Below are 6,691 nucleotides of genomic sequence, written 5' to 3'. Positions count from 1 at the left end.
TTTCTTCTGTTTCTGCTATTGATTTCTAATCTCATTTCATTATGGTTGAAGAACATTCTTCATATGACTTCAGTTCTTTTAAATTTACTGAAATTTCTTTTATGAACTAAAATGGTCTATACTAGAAAATTCTTCTTCCACACTTAAAAAGAATGTGTATTCTGCATTTATTGTGTTAATCTTCTGTCTAGTTGTTCTGTCCATTATGGAAAGTGGCTTATTTTAGTCTCCAACTATTACCATTGATGTTATGGTTTGGATGAGACAATTCACAAAGGTTTAGAGGAGAAATGACTGGGTTATAAGAGCTGTGACCCAATCAGTGAATTAATCCCCTAATGGGATTAAACTGAGTGGTAACTGAAGGTGGGTAGGGTGTGGCTGAAGTAGGTGGGTCATTGGGGGTTTATATATATTGGATCTCATGAATGGAGTCTCTCTCTGTTTCCTGATGTGATGTCTTGAGCTACTTCTCTCCACCATACCTTTCCACCATAATGTTCTGGCTCATTTTAAAGCCCAAGGAATGGAGCCAGCTGTCTATGGACTGAGATCTCTGAGATCATGAACCCCCAAATAAACCTTTCCTCCTTTAAAATGTCTTTTGGGGGTTGGGGTTGTGGCTCAGCAGTACAGTGCTTGCCTAGCATGTGTGAGGCCCTGGGTTCAATCCTCAGCACTACATGAATATAAATAAATAAAGGTATTGTGTCCAACTACAACTGTTAAAGTTTTGTCCCTGGGTTTCATAAACTGACTTAAATGTTATAGTTAAAGTTTTGTCCCTGGGTTTCATAAACTGACTTCCAGACCACTCATGTATAGTCGAATCAAGCCTTTATTGAAGCACACCAGTGGCGGCTGACCAGAACATAAAGCTGTTCCCCTGATCAGCCCCGAACAATTGCAAGGGCACTCCTTATAAGCCTGAAAACCGCAAAAGGGATGTTCAGGGGGTCTAGCCAATGCAAGCAAGCCAGGTTACAGAAGCGGGACAGTGCAGTCAAGCGGAGGGAAGCCTAACCAATCACAGTTAGCCCAGTCACCCCAGTTACAGAAACAGAGCCTCGTTACCCTAGTTACAGAAACAATACCCCATTAGGTAGTTCCGTGTTCTTAAAGGTTTCTATAGCAAAAGGAAAAGAACATCTTGCTCCAGTCATGACTCTTCTACTTGGCATGGTTGTTTTACAGGATGAAGTCATAAAACAAAATGGAGTCACATTGGCTCCTACTATCACACAACTAAAAAATAAATATTTAAAAAATATCTTTTGGTCACAGCAGTGAAAAACTGACTAAAACAATTGAACTGTCTATTTCTTCCTTCAATTCTGTCATTTTTCACTTTTTATATTTTGGGAGTCTTTTGTTTATAATTGCTGCATCTTCTTAATTAATTACATAAGGTTATTCATATTTTCTATTTCTTTATTGGTTTTGGCATTTTGCGTCTTGTTCAGTTCAAAGCTGTCAAATTAATTGGCATCAGGTTTTTCCTAACATTCTCTCATTTTTCTTTTACTACTATAGGATGTGTAATGGTGTCCACTCTTTCCTGATATCGTTAGATGCTACCTTCTACTTTCTTTGATGATCAATGTAGTCAGGAACTCATCAATTTTATTAATTTTTAAGATAATATTGTTTAATTTCCATCATTATTCCTACTTTTTCATTTAATTGACTTTTACTCTTAGAGTAATTACTTTCATTCTTCTACTGTCTTTGAAATGTATTTCTTCAGGTTCTTATTATCAATGCTTAGGTCACTGATTTTCTATTGAAAATCTTTAAAAATGCATATTTTCTTCAAAGAATGATTATGGTTACATATCATAAGTTCCAATATTATAATTAACTATGTTGTTTATTTAATTGAATATCATCATTATTAAATTAAATTATGTTCTTATTTTCTCTGTGATTTATTGTCCAATGACTGGGTTCCTTATAAGTATGTTAGTTTCTTCCCAAATATTTTTTTAAAACTTATCTTATTGGTAGTCCTTTAACTTATTGTGAGCAGGGAATAGTCTCCATTTGTCTCATATAGAGTATTAACTCTATATGGTGTCAAAGCCTTAAATTTGTTGAGACTTGGTTTTTGTCTCAACATGTAGTCAGTCTTTGTGAATGTTCCCTGAGTACCTAAAGATTTATACTCTGAATGCTAAATCAATTTTAATTAAGTTGGTGGATAGTGTTATTCAGATCTCCTCTATCTTTACTGATTTTTCTATATAAGGCTTAAATCAATTATCAAGAGAAGCATGTTAAAATCCTGACTATAATGTGCATTGGTCTTTTCTCCTTTAATATATATATCCCTGTCAGATTTTGACTCATAAATTTTACAATTCTAGGTTCAAATATATTTAGGATTATTATGTGTCTTTTTTTGTTTGTTGTTTTTGTTTTTTGCAGTGCTGGGGACCAAACTCAGGGCATCACACATGCTAGGTAAATGCTCTACTACTGAGGGACACACCCAGGCCCTATTATATTACATTATATTATATTGTATTATATTAATCTTCCTGGTGATTTTTCCCATTTATCTTGATGGCATGACATTTTTGTACAATTCTTTGTCTCAAAGTCTACTACAACTGATATTAAGATAACTCCATGTTTCCTATGATTGGTGTTCATACCATATATTTTTTTTATTTAATTCTGCTTTAATCTATTTGGGTTTCTATATTTAAAATATGTCTCTTATAAGTGTGCCTCTAATCCCAGTGACCCAAAACACTGAGGCAGGAGGATTGCAAGTTTGAGATCAGCTTCAGCAACTTAGGGAGAAGGACTGTAGTTAGTACTAAACAGCCCTTGGGTTCAATCACCAGTATAAAAAAAATTGTTTGATCTGGCTTTTTTCATCCAATATGATAGCCCCTTTTAATTTAAACATTTCGTCCACTTAACTTTAACGTGACCATTTAGATCTTTGTGTTTAAGTCCACATCTTCCTATTCTTTCTGTTGATCCCTCTTCATGTTATTTCACTTGACAGGTTTTACCTGTCGTGATGTCTTTTGATTATCTGCATATTTACCAATATCCAGTTTTTCCTCTTCTATTGAATTTTTAATTATACCTCTTCATTTCATTTTATTCTTTTTCTATAATGTATTCATTGGATATTTGATTTCTTCATTGATAATCAGTTCCTTAAACCTTATAACGCCATGAGATTGTCCAAATAGGTGGCAAATGCAAAGTTACTAAAAGAAGGGTCAAGACCTAACTATAAGGTACGTAGCAAAAAGGGGTGGGAGGCTTGGCAGAGTCAGCAAAAGAGTTTAGAAGCCTTGAGCAGAGAAATGCAAGCAGAGCTAGAGACTGGTGTTGGAAGAAAAGGCAGACAGGAGTTTCAAAACAGAGGTGATTGTGGAGAGGTGTCCTGGATAGACTTTCCAAAGATATACAAATGGCTATGAGAACATGAAAAGATGCTCAACACCACTAACCATCAGGGAAATTCAAATCAAAACAACTACAATAAGATACTACTTTACACTAATCAGGATGGTTGTTATTAAAAAAGAAAATAACTAAAAGGTGGAAGCATCCTGAATGTCCATCCTTGGAAGATTGAGCAAGAAAATGTGGTGCATACATATGATAGACTATTGTTCAGTTTTAAAAAGGTATCACACTGTAGTAAGTGAAATCTGTCAGACATGAAAGGATAAAAATTATACCTAGAATTGCCAAATCCATAGAGACAGAAAGTAGAATGGTGGTTACTAGGAGCTTGCTAGAGGAGGGAATGGGGAGTTCATGTTCAATGTGTACACGGTTTCAGTTTGACATGATGCAAAAGTTCTGGGTGTGAATGGTGGTGATGGCCACACACCAATGTGGAGGGACTAAATGTCACTGCAATATACACTTGAAAATGGTTCAAGTGGCACATTGTATGTTCTATATGTTTAAACCATGATAAAAACAATACAGTGCCAGCAAGGGCGCTGCATTCCTTATTTTACTAATGAGAAAAACAAGACAGAGATCAGGGAACTTCCTCAAAGTTGCAGAACTAAGGAGGAATACAATTTTCATACTAGAATTTGCACACACAATAGCGAGTTCAAAGCCTATGCTCTGAACCATTAAGTATATGGTGTCTTTCAAAGACATCTGTTATGGTAATGTATATAAAAATGGAAAAATAGAAATAATTTAAATATCCAAAAATATGTCTCCATGTGGATCATCCATTTAGTGTAGTATAAAACCATTAAATATGTTTCTGAACATTTTTCTAATGGCATGGATAAATAAATAATTTACTTATACATTCAACGGGGGAAATACCAATATATAATAATGAACTTACAGTATGATTTCAGGGTTTTTTTTAAAATTATATACATTTAGTTTAAGTATGTTTAAGCATTAAAAGAAGGGATTATACCCAAGTTGAAATGAATTTATTTTGGAATCATATGATTAGAAATGATTGTTTTTCCTCATTCTTAGTATTAGTTAATATTTTCGTATTCATCATCTGTTGTGACACTCGAATACACCAGTCAGGGTCACCCCAGGTGAACTGGGCTGGCACACAGAGACAAATACCATTTTCCTTGGGTTTTATGACGGTCCCTCTGACCCAGCTCCCACAGAGGAGGCAAGGCATGCCAGAAAGAGAAGGAGCACGCCTCGAACCTGAATTTTATTAATGGGGGGAGCTAATCCATAGAACATTCAAAAGGGTAGGATTACAACAAACAGGTGGGTGTAATTCAACCCCATTGGGTGTCACCCACTCCCAGAGCTGCATGTTTCTTATTCCAGCGGAATAGGTGCAATACCAGGGTGCAATACCAATCCACGACCTCTTTACTCTGGACTTAGCTCCTGTGCATAGCTCCTGTCCAGGGCGGCCCCAGACAATTATCTAATTGCCTTGTATGTCAGCTTTCCATTATTACAACAAATACCTAAGATAAAGTGGTAAAGAGGAAGGTCTATTTTGACTCATATTTTTGGAGGCTTTAGCCCTTGGTTGGTTGACCCCATTGCTTTTGGGCCTGTGGCAAGGCAGAACCTTGGGGTGGGGAGTGCATGGTGGAGCAAAACTCTACTCATCTCATGGACAAGACACAAAAAGAGAAAGAGGATGAGCTGGGAACCCCATTCTCTTCAAGAGCACACCCCCAATGGCCTATCTTCCTTCCACTAGGCCCCACCTTTATAGGTTCTACTGCACCCCCTTAGAGCCACAGGCCAGGGACAAGCCTTAAACACAGAGACCCGTGGAGGCATTCCAGATCTAAATGGGAGCACTGAGAACAAGTTGCCCCAAATTTAGTAACATCAACAATTCATAAAAACCTTTCCTTTTCCTCACTGTTTCTGTGGGTTAGAACTTTGGGACAACTTGACTGCATAGTTCTTTGCCTGAGATTCTCCTTCAGATCCGTCAGCTGTCAGCCAGGGCTGCAGTGACTGAAGGCTTAACTGGGTCTGAAAGACCCACTGTCAGCACGTCTCACTCAGATGGCAGCAAGCCAGGTCCCTTCCATGGTTGTGCTTGAACATCCTCATAGCACAGCAGCTGACCTCCCCCGTGACTTTTCATGACCTAGCCTAAAGTGTCACACACTGCTACTTCTGCAATGTCCCACCAGTCACACAGACTTCCCAAGGGAATGAATTCCAGGACGTGAGCATCGTCTAGGACATTGACTACCATGGTTTCACACTTTGTAAATAAACTAAAGTGGAATAACGTAGAATCAGGATGAGAAGTGTAGATTTGGGAACAAGACTGTATAGTTCAAACCCAAATTCATAAGACTCATTATCGTTTTATCAAGTATCAAGATGGATAAAAGTCTATTAATAAGTTAATATACATAAAACTCTAGAATTCCACCAACCTCATGGCGAGGGCCACATGGGTATTAACACAATTACTTACTATTTTTAACATCAGAGAACAGGGCTTGGGATGTGCTCAATGGTGGAGCATTTACCTAGTAAGTGTGAGGCTCTGGGTTTGATCCCTAGCACCTAAAAAAAATAAATAAACAAATTTTTGAAAAATAATAAAATCAGAGAATTGATTATGAGAAAAATAATTTGTTTTTCTTATTTTTTTTTTGTGTCAAACAGGTAATGTGCTGACATCATAGCAGGTTTGATGGAGACACGTCTCTTACAGTGGTGAGAAAAAGCAATCATGCCTAGGGACCACAAAAGCATCTGGCAATAATAATTTAAAAGTTGGTTGTATAGTATCATTCTTGTTATGTAAAAATAAATCTATACATCCATACTGTTTGAGTCAGCTTTTTCACTACTGTGACTAAATAGACCAGCCCAATTGTAGAGGAGAAAAGTTTATTTGAGGGCTCATAGTTTCAGAGGTCTCAGTCCATAGTCAGCCAGCTCCATTCCTTGGGCTCAAGGTGAAGCAGAACATCATGGTGGAAGAGTCAGCTCACTTGATGATCAGGAAGCAGAGAGAAAGAGAGAGAGAGAGAGACTCCACTTGCTAGATACAAATATGTATCTTAAAACCAGGCCCTCAATGCCTCACCTCCTCCAGCCATACCCTACCTACCTTTAATTATCACTCAATTCATCCCATCAGGTGATTAATTCACTGATTATGTTGAGGCTCTCACAATCGAATCATTTCCCCTCTGAATGATCTCATGTTACCTCACAC

At 37.3% G+C, this 6,691-nt stretch overlaps 1 non-coding gene across 1 annotated transcript; it reads right to left on the bottom strand.

Annotated features, from left to right (window-relative positions):
• Nucleotides 1-6,122: 6,122 nt before the first annotated feature.
• On the bottom strand, nt 6,123-6,222 carry LOC124099292 (small nucleolar RNA U13). The gene has a single exon (XR_006853922.1). It is a non-coding gene; the product is annotated as a small nucleolar RNA U13 (small nucleolar RNA).
• Between the last annotated feature and the right edge of the window lie 469 nt (nt 6,223-6,691).

The sequence above is a fragment of the Marmota monax genome, unplaced genomic scaffold (genome assembly GCF_021218885.2).
Source record: "Marmota monax isolate L192 unplaced genomic scaffold, Marmota_monax_Labrador192_F-V1.1 WCK01_AAM20220418_F8-fsc00011, whole genome shotgun sequence".
Lineage (NCBI taxonomy): Eukaryota > Metazoa > Chordata > Mammalia > Rodentia > Sciuridae > Marmota > Marmota monax.
Note: the sequence above shows the minus strand (reverse complement) of the source record. Positions and strands in the feature narration are given on the sequence as shown.